The sequence below is a fragment of the Glycine soja genome, chromosome 11 (genome assembly GCF_004193775.1).
Source record: "Glycine soja cultivar W05 chromosome 11, ASM419377v2, whole genome shotgun sequence".
Lineage (NCBI taxonomy): Eukaryota > Viridiplantae > Streptophyta > Magnoliopsida > Fabales > Fabaceae > Glycine > Glycine soja.
In genome coordinates, this window is record NC_041012.1 from 15,963,632 (window position 1) to 15,985,814 (window position 22,183).

The following is a 22,183-nucleotide window of genomic DNA, read 5'->3' on the forward strand; positions in this document are numbered from 1 at the left end:
TACGTGATTTTGAATTTTGCAGATCTTGCTAAAACAATGGGCATCTTTTTTTTGTTGGTTGTGTTCATAGGTAAAAATTTTGGCACCACAAAAGATTAATAAAGAAAGAAAGAGGTTAACTTTAGTGATTTATATATATATATATATATATATATATATATATATATATATATATATATATATATATATATATATATATATATATACTTACCATCCTTGATTATAATGAAAATAGTTTTCATTGTATTAAAGGAGTTTTTATTGTATCAATCACAACTAAATTCATCAATGATCACTAATGCTGACAGAATCAAATGACATAGACTCGTCATGAAATGTGTAGTATGAAAATTACGTAAAGGTGGCTTGTACACGTCTATTTTCAATTGGTCATACTTTACCTTAATGAGATCATTTAATAACCTTAATGTACAAAGTATAATAACTGAATAATAAACCATATATATATATAACCAAATATATCCAAAAGTCAATGTACGCATACATAAAATCTAACATAGAACATAAAATATATAAAGTGACTAACTCTCACTAAACCAAAGATTCTTCGAACTCTAAAACACTCATGTGAGCAACATGCTCATGAAAGACCTTGGGTGAAAGTCCCTTAGTAAGAGGATCTGTTATCATGGAGTTTGTCCCTAAGTGTTCTATGAAAATTTGTCCACCTTGTACCCTTTCCTTAACAACTAGGAACTTGATGTCAATATGCTTTGACTTGGTCCACTCCTATTGTTGTTAGAATACAATACAACTGATTTATTGTCACAATATAACTTAAGTGGTATTTCAATTCCTTTCACAATTTGCAGCCCTATGACAAAATTTTTCAGCCATATTCCATGATTTGATGTCTTATAGCATGCCACAAATTTTACCGCCATAGTGGATGAAGTAGTAAGGGTTTGGTTGGCACTGCACCAAGAAACTGCATCACTGGCTAACATGAAAATGTAACCTGAAGTGGATCTCAAACTACTAGGCATCCTGTAAAATCCAAGTCAGAATACCAGTAATCTCCAACTGATCTGACCTCTTGTATGTGAGCATATAATACTTTGTTTTCTTCAAATACCTCGTAACTCTTTTGGCTGCTTTCCAATGATCTATTTCTGGATTGCTTAAATATCTGCCTAATACCCCAACTATGTATGATATATCCGGACGTGTACATACTTGGGCATACATCAAACTCCATATAGCTGATGCACATGGAATCTTCTACATTTCTTGAATTTCCAAATTTCCTTTTGGGCACTGTTTGATACTAAACTTGTCTCCCTTAGCAACTGGAGTATCCCCACATTTATATTCCTGCATGCTAAACCTTTTAAGTACCTTTTCGATATATCTCCTTTGTGATAATCCTAGAATACCCCGAGATCGATCTCGGTGTATTTGAATTCCTAATACAAAGGAGGCGTCACAAAGATCTTTCATTTCGAAGTTTCTTGATAGAAATCTCTTGGTTTCGTACAACATGCCTATATCATTAGTGTCAAGCAGTATGTCATCAACATATAAGACCGGGAAAATGTACTTGCTTCCACTGAATTTGTGATACACACAATTATCAACAAGATTCATCTCGAAACCAAATGAGAGAATTACTTGATGAAATTTGTGATACCATTGACGAGATGCCCTTTTTAGCCCATAAATGGATTTTGTCAGTTTTTAAACCATATTCTTTGGGTCTCTTGACACAAAGTTTTCTGGTTGTACCATATAAATTGTCTCATCAATGTTGCCATTGAAAAATGTCGTCTTGACATTCATTTGGTGATGCTCCAAATCATAATGTGCAACAAGAGCCATGATTGTCCTAAAAGAGTCTTTTGATGAAACTGGGGAGAAAGTCTCTTTAAAGTCAATCCCTTCCTTTTGGGTATAACCCTTCGCCATAAGACGAGCCTTATACCTCTCCACATTACCTTTGGAATCCTGCTTGGTCTTAAATATCCATTTGCAACCAATGGGTTTCACACCTTCTGGTAATGGACAAGTTCCCAAACCTTGTTGTCTTGCATGGACTTATACTCCTCATTCATTGCTTCAATCCATTTTTCTAAGTTGAAATCTTGCATGGCTTGATGGAAGTTAACTGGGTCATCTTCCATCATACCATTATTTTCCTCATGTTCCTGGAGAAATACCACATAATCATCTGAAATAACACTTCTCCTTTCTCTTGTAGATCTCCGCAAAGGTACTGGCTCATGAAGCATAGGTTCTTGAGGATCTTGAGTTTGTTCTTCATTAACGACCAAATTATCTTGAGTGGGAGATTCAATAACAATATCTTGTAGAGGTTTCGAATTTGCTTTATCAAAAACAAATGTATGAATCGGTTCTGGAATTGTTACTGATTCTTCCTCTAAGACAAAGTCTCTAACCTTATTCTTCTCTCAAACTCAATATCCTCAAAGAATGTGGCAGTTTCCATCTCAAAAATTGTCTTTAATTTGGGATCATAAAATTTATAGCCCCTGGATCTTTCAGAATAACCAATAAAGTAGTTGCTCACTATTCGGGAGTCCAATTTCCTTTCATTTGGCTTATAAGGCCTTGCCTCAACTGGACATCCCCACACATGAAAATGTTTCAGACTAGGCTTTCGCCCAACCCAAAGCTCATAAGGTGTTTTGGCAACTGTCTTGGTTGACACTTTATTTAGAATGTAAGTTGCAATCTTTAGTGTCTCTCCCCAGACTGACTCTGGTAAGTTAGAACGACAAATCATGCTTCTTACCATAACCTTAAGAGTTCTGTTTCGTCTTTCAGCCACACCATTCATGCTAGGTGACCTTGGCATGGTGTACTGCGGGACGATTCCACATTCCTCTAGGTACCTGGCAAAAGGCCCCGGACGTTGTTCACCTAAATTGTCATATCTGCCATAGTATTCACCACCACGGTCAGATTTGACACTCTTGATTCTTTTGTTGAGTTGATTTTCAACTTCAACTTTAGATGTTTTGAACACACCCAGAGATTGTGACTTTTCATGTATAAGAAACAAGTATGCATATCTGGAGTAATCGTCTATGAATGATATAAAATATTGTTGACCATTCCATGAAGGTATATGAAATGGCCTACAAATGTCTGTTTGTATCAATTCCAAGACATCTATAGCCCTATATGCACTTAATTTCTTGCTTTTTGGTCCGTTTACCTTTAATGCATTCAACACAAACATCAAAGCTAGTGAAATCAATGGAATCCAAGATTCTGTTTAACACAAGTCGTTCAATTCTGTTCTTAGAAATGTGACCTAAGCGCTTATGCCATAATGCTCCTGAGTTTGTATTATCAATTCTACGCTTAGTACCACACAATTCTGTATTAAAGGATTCACCATAGGAGGCTATAGTATCAAGTAAATATAGATTACCATTAACCAAGAGTAAACTAGTTCCAACAATATCTGAATTAAAAGACAACCTGAACACATTGTTTCCAAATGAACATAAATAACCCAATTTGTCCAAATAAGAAACTGAAACCAAATTCCGTCTAAATGGCGGTACAACAAAAGTGTCTTTCAAATCCAAATAAAACCAGTACATAATAATAATCTAAAATGCCTTATAGCTTCCACCTCCACCGATTTACCATCTCCAACATAGATCCATCTTTCAAAATCAATTGGCTTCGAGTAGCTTAGTCAACCCTACGTTGAAACACTGATGTTAGTAGTGGCACCAAAATCTAACCACCAAGTGTTTCTAGAAGCTAAATTGACCTCAAAACAGACCAAAGTAAGAAACATACCCTTCTTTGCACGTCAAGCATGATATTAGGTACATTTCTTCTTTACATGTCTAGGCTTACGGCAAAAGAAACAGTTGTCACCTTGATTTTGTTTCTTTTGTGATGGACCCTTAACAGCTTCATTCTTGGGCTCCTCAACTCTTTTTCTTTTGCCCTTGTCTTTAGAAGTACTCAGAACATGAGCACTTTCAGTCCTTTCTTGCTTTAGTCTTTCCTCTTCTTGCACACAGTTATAAGAGATCTTAAACTGACTAAACTGTGAAGGTAGAGAAATTAGCACTAAATGAATAAGCAGTCTTCTGATAGCTCTTTAGTGTCCTTAATTTTGAAGCAATATTTGACATTCTCATAATGTGTTCCCTGACATTTACTTTGCCTTGATACTTCATGGAAATCAAGTTTTGAAGGAGAGTACTTGTTTCCGCCTTATCGCTTTTTTGCAAAGCGCTTTTCAATTTCAGTAAGAAATTCTTTGGCACTAGTTATATCATCTGAAACAGTGCCCCTAAAGACCTCAGGAATGTCTCGCTTAATGATCATAAAACTCATGAAGTTTCCTCCGTTTAGAGGTACTAGAATCCATAAGAGAAGGGGATTTTTCAATCCTTAACGCAAGGTCTAGATCCATGCAGCCAAGAACAATTTGCATGTTTTCTTTTTGGTCCTTAAAATTTGTATTATTAAGAACTAGAAACAAATTCAGATTAACAGATATAAAAGCAACAATTGAAAAGATCAAAACAAATAATACAGTAAACTCACATAACAGTCATCTTTGCATTTAAATAATAGTATATCTCATCTCAAGATATCTAGTGCACCATTAATATCAAGTCTTTGGACCATGGTATTAATTGCTATGATATCCTTGTTGTAATGTTCAAACATTGATAATAAAAGCATATCAAATAACAAACTCATCTTTTGATGTGACTTATCATTCACTTGCAAAAATCTCATAATTATCACATGTTAACATCACAGGGTTGTGTATGTAAATTAGTTAAATGTTAACTTTCATTTGGGTCAATCACCATTCATATAAATAATCACACACGTTAACATTTTCAATCAACAATCAAGAGAGGTCACTTTTACCTAAAATTAAAGGTAATAAGATCTAAGGTAAAGAATCAATTAAAACTAGATGAGGATCTTGTTTTTTATTTTCACCCCATTATTAATTAAATTAAATATATTTTTTCAATAACACTTTTAGGTAGAGCATACGGTATAAGGAAGTAAAATGATTTTTTTAATAAGTTTTTTTTTATGAGCAACTGAAGTTCATTATCTACACAAGTTGTGCCAAAACAGAATTTCAAAAGTTTGTCCTACCAAATACTTACAAAGATCCACCTCCACATGATTTATAATCTCATCCACTCGTATAGTACCTATCTTCTTTTTTTCAATCCATATGAATTAAACACCATATCAAAAAATTTATAATACTCTCAAATAAAAGAAATTGATTATTTTTGTATACAAATATCTGCATAAGGAAAGATACAATCATATCACTAATAAAAGATTTTTTTAATAATTTATCAACAATTTATACGTAAACTCTCTAGGGTCAGTTTAACAAAGGATAATTTAGATAATTTGAATAAGGTAATTGGGTTGAAATATTAATGTCATTACTGTACAAAAATTACGTAATTTATTTCTGTCAAAAAGATTAATTTATATATTTATTTATTTATTTTAATTTTAACTTTTGAAAAAAAAAGGTTAAGTTCAATTTACTTTTTATTTTATTTTCTTATAAATATTAATTTACAAATTTATCTAAAGTAAATAGAAAATAATCAGATAGTTAATTCAAAATACGAATGGCATGGTCTAGGTGATTCTTTGGTGTAAGGAAGATTTTTTTTGTTAATCCTACCGTTCATTCATTCAGACTAAGAGACTTTAATTAAAATCTAGAATTTAATCAAGAAATAAATAAGGTCTGGTTAAAAATTATTTCTGTAAATGGTGTAATGAGAATTAATGGCTCTAGGCGATTATTAGTCTTCAAATATTAAATTATTTAAAAATAAAATGTGTTTAGTTGAAACGCAGTTAAATTTGTTTAAACATACTTAACTTATTTTTTAAAATAAAAAGTATTTTTTACTTTTAGTTATTGTTCTAGACAATACTTCATCTTAGTGAAAGTGACCTAATCCAAAGCATTAAGTGAAATATAATGTCTAATCTTGTTTCTCTAAGTCAGAATGTGAATTATTTATCATACTTTATTACACCAATCACCTCCAAGGTTCATGGATTGAAGCATTAATGTATATCAAAATATTACATCATATCTCAAGAAGAGTGTAACTGTGTGTGTGTGTTTTTTTAATCACCAACTGAGAATTCATTAATTGCACAAGAAGTGCTAAAAAGAATTACAATATTGTGTCCTATTATATACACATAAATAGCCAACATTATACCCACCTACACATGACAACTTACCGAACAACATATGCAATCCCCTCTCTGACAGTAAGATAATCGAATCTTATCCTATACAAGCTTAACCGGCTGTATATATAAAGATTCAATCCCTTTTGAAATATGAAAAGAATTACAAGCAAAAAACCATGCGCTCCCCTTCCCACAGAGCTTCAGCTCTACAAGCATATATGATGCCGTGTTCGATTGCTACTGCTGGAAAGAATATGGGAAATTCTGATATGCTTTCATCCAGCTCCACATAGTGAACAAAATTTTATGCCAAAGTTGTTCTCTATCAAGGTTTTTGCCTTCAAAAATCGTAACATTTCTTTGTAACTATTTATTCCACATAATAGCGCTCCAAGCCACCGACCAACACACCAAAATGGATTTGCCACACATACCATGTTGATACTGCCGAAAATGAGCCTCTGCTGTTCCAGGCAGAACCGATGAAATGCCAAACAAATTGTACCATCTTTTCCAAATTTGATGTGTAATTGGACAAGTGAAAAACAAATGTGATTCATCTTTATTCAATTGATTACCAAAAAACGCTATTGATTTCCTCCACATTAAGTTGTACTCGCCTTCTTTGTAAGTTCAACTTTGTTGGGAGTCTATCATGGAAAACTCGCCACAAGAAGAATCCTACATACCTTCTTGGGAATAAATAAAAAATTTAATAACTTTTATTTTTATTCATTATTTGGAAAGTGGTAAATGCATTCATCAATTTACTTTTCTTTATCTTCTGGCTGTAACTTGTAATTTAATTTGTATTTGAATAGTTTTACTTATAAAACTTTTATGATTTAAAAAAGAGACAAAGATAAAAAAAAAGTAGGAAAAGATCGATTAGTGATGATCATATAATAAAAAAAGAGTTTAATAACATCTATTGTATAAGGAAAAAACTTTTATATTGATCACCAATCAAAAAGACTTTTAAATATTATGTATATAACTTATTTTTCATAAAAAAATAATTGTAAAACATTTCTATTAAAAAATGTAAGAAAAATGTCACTATTTTGATTCACTTATCTCCTTGTCCTTGGGTAGTTGTTTACCGTACCGCACAAAACACGTGAGCGAGAAGGTATGTTTCAATAAACGAAGGAAATCTAAGACGGCTAAACCTACCATTACCAATGAAACGCATGTTGGAGTCAAATCAAAACCATCATTATCTACATATTCCGGTATTATCTCCACGGGAATCTAAGGAGAGTATAGTTTATACTTTATATATAAAACATTTTATTTAATATCGAATGAAATATAATTAAATTGCATTTTCTTGCACGGTTGCACAAGTTGATTCTCTTTTGACTCCAATGATAATTGCTTTGTCTGAGAATCAACTGAGATATGGAGCAAAAATAATGTGATAAAGAAACTAGAAGCAATGAAGGAGAGAAATATGTTGTTTGAGGAACAGTTGGTTAGTTGGTGTGGATTAGCTATAATAAATATAAAATGATAGGAAGTTACCTACTAATAGTTAGATAGTCATTCAATTATAATATATCATCATCTAAATAATAAATTTATTAATTTTTAAAATAATTATAATTCAAATAATAATTTATAATTGAATAATAATATAAAATTGATTTGCATTATCGGTATATAAACATTAAACTCATATAAAATAACTTAAAATAAATAAAAGTAAAAATTATCAACACCAAGTATCATAACTGAAAAGCAAACAAATCAAATTTAGGGTTCTGAAATTGGTATATGTTGGAGGATTGTAGAAAGTAGAAATGTGAAATGAGTTAATTAGTCCTACTTTATGTAGGTGAGAGTCTTTCTAACGAAATACCTCACATCAATTCATATATTAAACATTTTATATTGTCATGATATCTTTTTTTTATTTTAAGTAATTTGTTTTTTTATTTAACTAATAAACTGATTAAAGTTTTTTTTATGTTATTAGTTCAATCAATACCTCCATCACCATTAATATCACTACCAATGACACTGTCATACCATCATGACTGCCACTAGAACTACCACTAGGAATGGCAAGTGTACTTGTCCCTGCAAGGATCGACTTGAACCTATCCTAACTTTGATGGAGAAAATTTGAATTGATTAGGATCAGATTCGGATTCAAGTTTTTCTCGATTGAAAAAGTTAGGTTCAGGGATGAGATTGAGTATGTTGATCCCTGCCCTATCCCTGTCTCCATCCCCGCCCCAATCGTTATTTTGAATTTCTAATATATTAAATATATTATATTACTATTAGTATATTACATACGATAGATGATTTTATAAATTTATATAAAATATACAATCATATATATTATATATTTATACAATATAAATAGAAAATTATTTATATAAATATATATTAAATAATTAGAAAATAAAGGATTTTATAAATTTACAAAAAATATGCAATCATATATATTATATCTTTATACAATATAAATACTACATAATTTTTTAGGGATAAATAAGTTGATGTATCATTTAATATAAATAAATAAAATTAATAATCAAATTTAAATATCTTATAAATATAATATAATATGACTTGATACAAATACATTTAAATAAATATTTTATAAACAAATTTTGTTGTTTTTATCATTAGTATCTTCTCCAGTTTTCTCAAATTTTAGGCTCAACGAAATTGATTTGGCTGAGCGAAATGTGTATGATATGAGATTTTTAAAATTTTTATGCATAATGCGCTCAACTAAATCAATTACACTCAGTCAGAACTACTCTATTTTTTGCATGTAAGTCTTAATATCACACACGATAGGATAATATGACTTGATATAAATATTTTGTCGTGCACGATAGGATAATATGACTTGATATTTTGATATAAATATTTCATTAACCCTATGTAATATGCATTCTATCAACTCTTAAGAGTCAAGTAGCTACCCACTACCCAGCGTCGCTACACAAGTGTTTGCCTGTGCTGCCGACAACCCACCCACATCGTGGCTTTGTCTCTACACTCTTTTTTTTTTTACTTAATCTATTTCCTTACTTTTGTCATGCATTTTTCCATGTACTAAAAGAGCTTTATTTTTTGTTTGATAGTTTCTCTAGTGTTATATCACTCTCCTGACACATAGCTATACTTGTTGATTTAGAGTGATCATACTCAAAGACTCAAGGTTAGTAATTGTTGATTGAAAGTCATTCACTCAAAGTTTAGTAATTATTGGAATTATATTTGTTTAAAGGAAATCAATGGTGGAAATGGGCATTTCACAAGAAAGTATACATCAACTAGCTTCAGAAGCAAAACGAAGTCCTGACTTTCTACCTAGTGATGAGCCTACTCCAACTTCAACTGATTTACCCCAAACACCACAGGATCAAATTGTTGATAACTTGGAGGCAGAGAAGACCAGTGAGGCAAAAGGAAATAGGCTGAAAAGGAGATTTGGAAGCATTTTGACAAACTGAAAGTCAATGGAGAAGACAAGGCCAAATTCAAATATTGTAAGAAATAGTTTGGAGGAAAAATCTAAAAATGGAACAAAGCATTTGTGGCAACAAAATACGGGTTGTTTGCATTACAAGCTTTGGTTGGAAAGAAAAGGTCAAACTTTTCTTACTTCTACAACCAATCAAGGTAAATAAGAGTTGAACATGCATTACTGAATAACATGAGGTCTTTCCTTACTTAATCTATTTCTTTTTTTAAAAAATGTTTTTTTCTTCTTTCAATCAAGGTAAACAAGAGTTGAGTATACATATTTATGATCCAAAAAATGCAAGGTGGTTGCTGGCCATTATGATTTATGATCCACTTTCAATTGTGCATCATGTTACTTTCAAAAGATTTGTAGCAACTCTTCAACTGACCTTTCAAATCCCTTCTAGAAACACAATGAAGAAATAAATTTTCAAAATCTTTAAGGAAGAAAGAGTCGTGGCTTTGAAGATATTGGATAGTCTGCATGGAAAAGTGGCCATTACATCCAATATGTGGACTTCAAGTAATCAAAAGAGAGGGTATATGGTTGTCACTGCACATTATATTGATGGTTCTTGGAACTTACAAAGTCACATTTTGAGGTAATATAACTTTCCAATTGGACTTTATATTATATATTATTTGTGTTATTGTATGATAAATTAGCTTAAATGTGATATATACATATTTTTCATTTATGTTAGGTTCATTTATGTTTCCGTTCCTCACACAAGTGGTAGGTTATGTAATGGAATAGTTGATTGTTTCATGGATTGGAACATTGGCACCACGTTTTCCACTATCACCCTTGATAATTGTAGCACAAATGATGCAATGATTGATAAAATTAAGGATAAATTGCATCTAGGCAGTTTATTAAGGGATGGTTCTTTATTGCATATGCGTTATTGTGCACACATCTTGAACTTGATAATAAAAATGGGTTAGAAATGGTCAAAGAAGGGGTAGAAAAGATTTGGGATAGTGAGGCTTATTGGAGCGCAACACCAAAACAAAGGGAGAAATTTGAGGAAACGACTAAGCAATTGAGGATCCCTTGAGCTAGGAATTTGATTCTAGATTGTCCCATTAGGTGGAATTCAACTTTCAAAATGTTGGAAGTTGTCATATCATATGAAAATGTGTTTAGTAGTTTGAAACAAAGAGAAGGTCAATATGCTTGTTTGCCAACTAGTGAACAATGGAAATTTGCAAAGGATGTGTGTGGTAGATTAAATTTGTTTAATGTTGTCACTGAATTATTTTCTGCCACTAAGCATCCAAATGCAAATATATATTTTTCAAAAATATGTGAGATCAAGTTGGCACTACATAAATGGGTTTCATCTTCAAATGAGTTGATTCAAAAGATGGCTGGAAATATGTTGTTGAAGTTTGATAAATATTGGGGCACAATTCATGAAATTATGGGTGTAGCTACTGTGTTGGATCCTAGATACAAAATGGAGTTGTTGGAATACTACTATGAGAAGATGTATGGTATTGATAGCTTTTCTCAAGTTAGGAAGATACGTTAGTTGAGCTATAATTTGGTTTCTGATTATCAACTGAATATGCGTAAGGATTCTTATCATTCTTCTACAAATTTGGATGGTCATAAAGCTACTAGTGATTCCTTATTTGATTATGATAGGTATACTATTCTAAATTTGCCATTTACTAAAGCTTAAATTAGTAACTTTCATCATTTTACATGTGGATGGTAATCAACTTGCTAATTATTCTTTGTTTTTTATTATGATAGGTATATTATGATGAAGAAAAAAAAAGCAAGAAGTACTATTGTCAAATCAGAATTGGATCACTATTTAAAGGAAGATGCTTTGCATAGAACTTTTGATTTTGATATTTTATTGTGATGGAAGTTGAATGGTATCAAGTACCCAACACTTCAAGCAATTGCAAAAGATATATTAGTTATTCTTGTCTCTATTGTGGCTTCTGAATCATCTTTTAGCACCAGTGGTCATATATTGAGCCCTCATCGCAGTCGACTCCATTGGACTACTACAGAGGCTTTGATGTGTACTAGAAGTTGGTTATGGAATGCTGAAAAACCTGGTAATATTTGGAATACTACATTTAAATGTCTTATTTAATAGTTGTATTTAATGTCAACTAAATTTGTTATGTTTCCTTTGAAATTTATAGGCTGTGTGGAATCCAAAGTAGTCATTGAATCCGATTTGCTAGTTTGCTGAATGAAATAGATTCAGATGATGAAGGTACATTTTCTGTATCTAAAAATTGTTGAATTTTGAAATTAAATATTGGTGAATTTTGAAATTAGATACAAATTTGAAGGTTGCTCATTGCTCATTTCTTGTGTAGGTGATTTGTTGAGTGACATTACTTCCCAACTCACTTTGGACGATGATCAATAGATGTTATGATGCATGTCAACTACTTTCTGTTGTGACATTTTGCTACACATGGAAGTTTAGACTATGTTTATCTTTAGTTTGTGTTTTTTGTTAAATTGCTGGAAGGTGGAACCAATACTTTATGTTTATTTTACTGCACTTTATGTTTTATGACACTACTTACTAGTTCTTATTATCAATTTTAATGGATTAATGCTTGTTTTATGCATGAAATTATTGTTTTCCTTATAATTGTGTATAATTTTTGTTTAATTTCATGTTGAGCACAAAAAATAAATGAGAACAACGAATTTTTACTTGAAATTTCAATTTAGCATGCTGTAATAGATTTAGGTCAATTGCAAAAAAAAAAAAAATCTTGTTCTCTCCATTTCTTATGAATATAAAAAAAACAAGATAGGATCAGAGAAGGGTGGGGCTGGGGTGAGGGTAAAGAGACTAAACCCGCTCTCATCCCGCTCCATTGCCATACCAGACTATCACAACTAGCACACCGTTGCTAGTGCTCACCATGACCACTGTTCGTGTCGTCGTTATCATCATCACACAAATACACCATTAAACTAATTTTAACAGGATTAAATATGTTTTTAATCCTCTAAATTATAACATTATTTTTTGTTTAATCCCTCCAATTTAATGTTGATTTTTTAGTTCCTCACATTTTAAACTATTCTTTAGTCCCTGGATTCGAGTTAATTTTTTTAGTCCTTATCCACAGATGTTATTGGCACATGTAGTCATGGAATATAAAATTCACAATTTAGATGACTTTTAATCGTCACAACTTGCAAAAAGATATAAAAAACATCTAACACGTAAACACCATAAACTTGAACCACATAAAACCAAAAAACAATTTATAGCCAACGCCCCAAGCTAGAAATCTAGAGCCAACATCTTGTACTCAGTATCAAGATCAGAAAGCAATAAAAATTGAAGGCAGCAAGAAAAACTAATTAGAGAAGAAAAAGAAAACCAAAAAATAGAAGAAAAAGAAAGAAAAGGCACAAGTCGTCGCAACCTCCTCTTCCACCGTTAAACGCTCCAAATGTGCCCACCCATTTGCCGCCAAATCTATGGCACTCGCAAAGCAACTCAAGAAGGCGAGCAAAACTTTGCTAAAGTAAGATCGGAGAACCTGGTGATGTCATGGACAACGGAGGGGGTCAAACTTTTGGTGCAACTTGGTGTAGAGCAAGTTATTCTTAAAGATACAGAAATTTTATTTGGAAGACTGCAATTCTGAAACGCAGTACAACTTCTTCATTATGCATCTCTTAAATCATTGACATTTGATTTGGGATATGGGGTTGGTGGTTTTAGGGAGCTTTTGGGAGTATCGACCCTAAATACATTGTTTAGAGCCAATTTCTTGCTTCAAAGCCCTCCTATTTGTTTTGTTGTCTCAATCTCAAGAAGGTATTCAAATTCTGGATCAGAGAAGGTTTCAAAAGTTGCTCATTTATCGGTAGGGATTGTTAATTTGCACATTGGAAAGTTGTTAACTCATATTGATGTAATTCAATCAAATTCTCTATGAGGAGGAAATTCACTTCATTTGCAATTTAATGATAGGATGATGGAAATGATCCACTGAAATTGTGATTCTCACCTTGTTAAGCGTGTTGGATGGAGAGCTTGAGGGGGATTTGTGATTTTATTTTACCCAATAGTTTGTTGTATTTTAAAGAAGCCGATATCATACTTTAAAAGTTAAATTTAAAAATCAAATTTTGATAATAAAAAGTTATCACAAATTGTGAACTCATTATTCTTTGTTTGACACACACTAATGTCATATAGGAATTCGAATTTGAAGGACTAAGAAAACCAACTTTTAATTTAAAAGACTAAAACAAGAATATTCTTATATTTGAGTGGACTAAAAACATATTTAAGCATTTAATAAAATAGAAAACTTTTAAAATGAGTTTATTTAGAAACTAAAAGTTAGAAAAAAAAATTAAAACCAAATTTCTCAAGCTAAAAACTAGTTTTTTTTATATAAAAAAAAATTGAAACTTACAACTAAAATTCATCTTATACAAACCCTAAACTTTTCCTACAATTTTTTAACACAAATACATACCAACTAAGTTAATCTCATGTTAGTTTTTTTATTCTAATCTTATGTCAATTCATCCATATGCTCATGATAAAATATGTCACATATAACAACTCTATTTTTATTAATAAAACTCTTGGCATTGAATTAGCTCACTCATCGTTAGATTTCTCTCTAGATCATAGAGAAACTCACTCCATCAAATTGAGTCAATATTGAAATGACATTGTTTTACACTTCACTTGACTAGTAGAGGAATGGACATGCAAAAAGAAAAGATGAGGAAGCTCAATTGTTACCTTTGCAAAAGAAATTAGTTCGGTTCAGATTCATTGAACATCAAAATTCTTGTTGGTGCATTGAAAGCATGGGCAATCGAGCGTGATTTTTATTATTAATGAAGAAGGCTTGACACGTGAAAACGTGTTGAGGGGAATTGGGGAGAACTTTCACCGCTATTGTTGGAAATTGATCGCCTCTGATGATGGTGAATGATGATTGGCAGTATAGGGCTGGTGAAAAGAACTTGAGGGAAGAATAATCTAGTATGAAGGGTACATGATATATTTATGGATATGAAATTAGTTCAACAAATAAAATTTATATATAGTCCACCATGACCAACTTGATGGTGGTCCACCTTAGAAGTCACCTCAAAATGAGATCACTTAAAAAGACAAAAGAATAAAATTCAAACCATCTATAATTTTGTTTAGAAGGATTCAACTATCTATCGTAAACACATCCCATAGGAATAAATGGAATTGAAACAAATTTTGATCAGTTATTGAATTGAAATAATTGTTACTTGGAATATGCTTACCACAAAATTTCCAAGGAAAAAATATAGAATGTATTAAAACATAAGCAATTAACTTTGTTAAGTCAAACCAAATTTAAGCTTAGCATTTAATAATTTAATGAGTTGAAAGCAAGTCCTTTAATCACAAGCAATTTTCTTGACCCAAAAAATCACAAGCATATTTATTTCTATGAGAAATTGTTTTCATGATAAATAATTGTATTTTGGTCTTTTATCTTTTTAAGTATGTTCATTTGGATTTTTTATATTTTACAAAATATTTATTTTTCTCTTTTATCTTTTAAGTATGTTCATTTTTGTCTTTCAGTTTTCAATTTTGAGACTTTTGTGAAATGACATAATGACATTGTTTTATTCAATATATGTAAAGTAGAACGTTTAAACAACATTTAATGACATGTCATAATTTTTCATTAGCATATATAATAAAGATGACAAAAATATCATTTTGAATCATGTTATAAATATAAAAGATTAAAAGAAAATAATTAAATTGAATTAAAAAAATCCTAATACGTACTGGTTTGTTTTGGAAGTAAGGTATTCTCATAGCTGGAAGTCATGATATTAACCCTCAAGGCGTAGAGAGATTACCTAAACGAGTTTTGTGTTTTTCAACAAAGTCTTCTCCGTACGCATGACCAAAAAATCGAACACCCTTGCATCAGCAAGATTAAGAAAGTCAGTCATCTATTCGCTCTACTATACTTTGTTGGTTATCCTAATACTATATGATGCTACGTTTTAACAAACAAATTGATTTTTTTATCATTACAAATCGATTAAAATGAGCAACTTATCTTCGTTAATTCAAAAACTGAAGAAATACTTGTAAATTGTAATTACTAATACTAACTGCATACCAATAACGATTAAGATAAGTGGTAGTGACTTGTATTTCTAACTAAGTGATAGATAATTTAATTTTGATTGATCTTTGAGTATTGAATAAATTATGTTGGGAGATGAATAAATTATGTTGGGAGAGAAATATCCATCTTATATACACTTATAATTCCCAACAAAGATTAATTAGCGACTATCTTCTTCTGTGTGTAAAAAGGGAATAAATAAATCAATCAAATTCATAGAGGCTTCAATAGAAATTACTATGTATCAATACTATAGTAAGCAAATAAAAAATTACTAATCCAACCTAATAGTAAAACAAAGTATTCTCTTTCTCCCTCATTGATGAAAATAATTACTACTTTTTGACAGAAATCCATATTCAAACTTCCACATTAACGCAATACCTCTTTCTTGTGCTTCTTTTTCACGCATGCCTAATGTAACCCACAAAAAAAGATGAATCTAAAACCGAAACCATCAAACCCATCATCAATCCATATTTAGCAACCAAAGACCTAATCTTTCCCTCATTAACCCTCTCTCAATTAAACTGTTGACAATTGGACAAAAAATTAAACTCACAAACACACTCACTTACACAGTGGAAGATAAAATGAGAGAACAAATAAATTCTACACAAACTCACTTACACACAAGGGAGAAAAAAGCTTGAATTTTACAAACTAAAATTGATTGCACTCATGCTCAAAATGTTACATGATGGTGGCCTTTTATAGGAAATCAAATGGCAATGCAACAAGAAAAAATAATGGCAGTGCGATCCAATTAGCTACTAGAAGTTTCTACATGTTTCTTTCTAGGTGGGTGGAGAAAAATCTTAAAAGTGAAATTACTAGCAGCTTCTCCACTTTTCCAATAGTGGTGCTACTATTTTTTAATCTTGATTTTAATATTTTTTTAACCAACATTGCCTCCCTTAAATCAAGCTTGTTTCATTTCGAGCATTTTCTTTAGCTTGAAAAATAACTCGGTCTTCAATGGCTTCATAAAAGTATTTGCTACTTGCTCCTCAATAGGGCAATAATTAATCTTAACTTCTTTATCTGCTATCAGCTCTCGTATCTTGTGAAACCGAATATCGATAACCTTAGATCTCCTGTGGAAGACTGGATTTTTGCAATGCAATCGCTGACTTCTTGTTGCAAAATATTTTTGTAGAAGCATTCTGCTAATGATGCATCTCTTCTAATATTCTTCTAAGCCATACTGCTTGTGTGTGGTACAACTGGTTGCCACAATATATTCTACTTCTGTCATTGAAAGTGCAATTATTGGTTGTTTATTTGAAGACCATGATACTACACCTGAACCTAGATTAAATACGTACCCTGATGTGCTTTTTCTTGTCTCCACATCTCCTGCCCAATCACTGTTTGTATTACCGACAAGCTTTACATGATTATTCTCAACATAAAATATTCCATCAGTCAAAGTGCCTTTGATATATCTAAGAATTTTCTTAGCTCTTTACAGATGACTAATGTGTGGCTTCTCTATGAATCTGCCAAACAAACTGACTCCAAAGAAAATATATGGTCTTGTTGTAGTCAAATATCTTAGACTTCCAATCAAACTCTTACATAGAGTTGCATCCACCCTTTTGCTTTCAACATCTCTTGTTAGCTTCAGCTTTTCTTCAACTAGTGTGGAAACAGGCTTTGAATTATCCATCTTGAATTTCTTCAGAATATCACATGCATACTTCCTTTGAGAGATGAAAATCCCATCATCTTGTTGATTAACCTTAATGCCAAGAAAACGGGACATCAAGCCAAAATCTGTGATCTCAAAACAACTTATCATAACCTCCCTGAATTCTACAATCAACTTTGAATTGTTTCCAGTGAAAATTAAATCATCAACATAAAGACACACAATAATAATATCTTCAAGATCAATAGATTTGACATATAACATGTGCTCATAAGGACATTTTTCAAATCCATTATGAACAAACTAAGAAGCAATCTTCTTATACCATGCTCTTGGAGCCTGTTTCAACCCATACAGAGCCTTCTTTAACCTGTAGACTTTGTCTTCCTTTCCTTCAACAATATACCATGTAGGTTGCTCAACATCTACTTCTTCTTCCTGAACATCATTCAAAAATGTAGATTTTACATTCATCTGATATATCTTCCAACTATTTTGAGCTGAAAGAGAAATGATCATGCAAATAGTTCAAAGTAATCAATACATGGTTTTTGTTTATAACCTTTTGCAACCAGCCTTGCTTTGAAGCGATCAATTTCTCCTTTAGGATTGTACTTAGTCTTGTACACCCACTTTACTCCAATTGGCCTTTTGTTTGTTGGCAAGTTCACCAACTCCCAAGTGTTATTCTTCTCAATAGCATGAATATCATCATCCCTCGCCTTTCTTCAATTCTCATCACTTGAGGCTTCTTCAAAAGTAAATAGATCATAATCTGCAAATAAAGCAAAATTGATAATCTCTTCATCAAATGGAATATTGTCATTAAACATGACACAATCTTGCAATCTAGCTTGGAGTTAGGGATTCCTCTGTGGCCTCCTGGATGATTTTAGTTTATAAGGTGTGGGATCTGGTAGCCTTTCATCATTTTCTTCATGGTTGCCAGCGATCACCACCAGCTCTTGTTAAGACTTTGAAGAGCAATTCCACATGCCTTTCTCGTCCAACGTCACGTCTCTACTAATAATCACCTTCTTTGTCTCTAAATTATAAAGCTTGTAGTCTTTTGACTATGTGCTATAGCCAATGAAAATACACTTTTCTCTTTTATCATCCAATTTCTTCCTGAGTTGATCTAGAACATGTGCATATGATATGCACCCAAAAAATTTAAGATGTATAATTGATGGTCGCCTTCCACTTCAGGCTTCTTTTGGCATCTTATCACAAACACTTTTAGTTGGGCACCTATTCAAAATGTAGATAGGGTAGAAACTGCTTTTGCCCAAAACTCCTTAGGTGCTTTCTTGGCCTTCAACATGTACCTCACCATATCCATGATTATTCTATTCTTCCTTTCAGCTACTCCATTATGCTGAGGCATGTGTCTTGTTGTCAATTGATGTTGAATTCCATGTTGCTCTAAGAAATTTTTGCAGGCGAGATATTCTTATCCTCTGTCAATTCAGAGTACTTTGATTCTACACCCACTTTGCTTCTTTATGAATGCCTTAAATGTCTTGAAAGCATCACAAGCTTTTGATTTCTGCTTCAAGAAATGTAGCCAGACTTTCTACTAAAGTTATCGATGAAAGTGATAAAGTACATGTTACTTCCAGGTGTTGGAATCTCAACTGAGCACAAATCTGAGTGAACTATCTCGAGCAACTTTGTTGCCTTCCAAGATTTCTTGGTTGGAAATGAATCTTTGTGCTTCTTTCCAATTTCACATGTCTTACACACTCCATTAGGAACATTCACACCAGGCAAACCAAAAACAAGTTATTTTCTTGATAGATAATTTAATTCAAAAAAGTAAAAAAGGTCAAAGTGCAGTAGCCTTGGCGATAACCAATCATCATTTGGAATAACTGAACTTAAGCAAGAAAGCTTTTCATGATGAATTTTTAAAGGGAATAGGCGGTCATGAGTCATCTTTACCTTGGCGACGAATCTTCCATTTTTGTCAATCAACGTGCAGTAGCCTTGATAAATCTTCATGTTAAAAACTTTCTCTGACCGTTGTCTCATACTTAATAAGTTGAGATGAAGACGGAGAGTATAGAAAACATCATAAATGAAATTTTGTGAGCCATCCTTCAACTTGATCGTGATTTGTCCTTTTCCCAAAATAGGAATATTTGTGTTGTTACCAAATTTGATGGTAGATTTTACCATTTTGTTTAAAGAAGAAAATAACTCCTTCTTTTGATACATATGATTACTACAACTAGTATCTGAATACCAGATATTTTCATCCTCCAAAAAATTATTATTAGCTAAAAATAAACTTTGTTGGGCACTAGAATTCTCACCCGATTTTGACTTTCTAGGACGCTTGCTTGTTGTTTAAGTCTACAGTCCACAACTCTATGCTCGAACTTTCTGCTGTTGAAGCAATTAAAATTTTCTCAACCTTGATAATTGTTACCTTGACCTCGTCCTTGATTTCCAACACCAAAATTACCTACACCTCTTCCTTCGGTTAAAGCTCTGAAATTATTGTCTCTTCCTTGATTAAAATTTCTGCATCCTCTATTTCTATAATTTCCCTGACCTCTGCCTCTAAAATATCCTCTTCCTCAATTGTCAAAATTTCCTCGGCTTCTGGCTTCTGCTCCTTGAGTTGATTTAGCTACATTCACTTGACTTTTCAATGCTTCTTCACTTACTTGTCTTGTCTTCTCCAAAATCTATTCACGTGGCTTTCGATACTACTCTGCAACTCTGCTACGATCATGGCATATGTGTCATGGGACTCGATTATCGTAGTCATCACATGATCGTACTTCATTGGCATGATGCGTAGAATTTTATTTACAGATATTTTCAACTCTCTATTTTTTGAACACATAGTGAGAACACTCTTTCTCCTCACACACATACTATTTTTTCTCTCTCGCTACTACCATAACTTTTCTAACTCTGATACTAATTGATGACAATTAGACACAAAATTAATCTTACAAACACACACTCACTTACACAGTGGAAGATAAAATGAGAGAACAAACAAATTCTACACAAACTCACTTACAAACTAAAATTGATTCACTCATGCTCAAAATGTTACATGATGATGGCCTTTTATAGGCAAGAAAATGGTGGTGCAACAAGAAAAAATAATGGCGGTGCAATCCAATTATCTACTAGAAGTTTCTACATGTTTCTTTCTAGGCAGGTGGAGAAAAATCTTAAAAGTGGAATTGCTAGCAACTTCTCCACTCTTCCAATAGTGGTGCTATTATTTTTAAAAGCTTGGTTTAAATATATTTTTAACCAACATAAACGCTCCTTTCGCCCCCTCTTCCTATTACTCCTCCTCGTCATCCTCTTCATTGTCATGGTCACCACCCATGACATCATGAGCCACAACATCCCCTCCATTGACCTCGAATCCCATGTCAAAATCTGCCACCTTTTGTGCCACAACTCAACGCCGTGCTCCTCCGCCATGCCAAAGACTGCGAAGAGAGCATCAACTAAGAGCATCAACCCAAAAGCATCATATCCAAGTTGACTTGCTCAATTAAGCTCCCAATAGATTCTCACAACAAAAAACTCGCAACCAATAATAATAACAACAAAAACAAATACTCATCATGTGTTGTTGCTGCCAACAACAAGATTTTACTTGACAAAACTCACGGTAGCACGAAAAAGGTGTTTTTGCTACCCTTATGACAATCATGTTCCGATAATCACATACATTTCCTAAGAGGTGCAGTTCCTAAACTACATGCTTCTCACAAGGCTCTATTGTTGGTGACAGATCCTTAGTTCGACGCATTATGTTTGAGGATCTCGAAGTACTTTTCATTACTCTTTTGGGATGTAGGTTGTGTCAGAAAGTGGGTTTTTTCATGAGTTTAGCTTAACCCTACAAAACCGGCTTGTAAGGTGAGGATTACTCTCCACTTATATAGTTTATCTCGGTACTATTTTTATTCGATGTGTGACTTCAACATGCTCCATCACCACAAGCTGTAATATTGCTGGCTTTGGGGGTTTATGAGAGGGTTAGCATTTTTGGGTTTGGAAAATGGATTTTGCTAGGCACCATTACCACAGTACTAGCTAGAAGGAGAAGCTTGACTTGCATGATTTTTAGGTCGGGTATGATTTTTATAGGGACCTTGTGGATGGAGATAAGCCTATTCCCTTTCTCGACAAGAGATTTAGGGTTACTCCAATTGTCATGTACCAGATGGATATGCTCAAAGGCTGGTGTAATTGGTGGATGGCACTATATATGAATTGTGTAATTAGAAAGATTTTTAACTTTGTTCTTTTTATGTGATTAGGTAGAGAAAATAAATTTCTTTTGAGATAAAAAAGTATGTTATTTTTAATTTCAGTTTGTTAGTTTTTGTTAGAAATATCAGTTGAAAAAATCCAAATGTGCTACCTTTTCCTTCTCCCTTCTTATCCATTCACCATTTTTCAATCATTGAACCAATCAAAATTGCTATTATTTGCAATAGTGGGAGTTATGAAACAACTTAGCCTTGTTTTTTTCTCATTTGCCTATGGAATTGTTGGGTTATCAGATGATAAGTTTAATGGAAATAATTTTGTTTATCTTTGATGAAATACATAAAGTATAGTATATCAATTGGGATATTGATTCCTGTGAAAAGG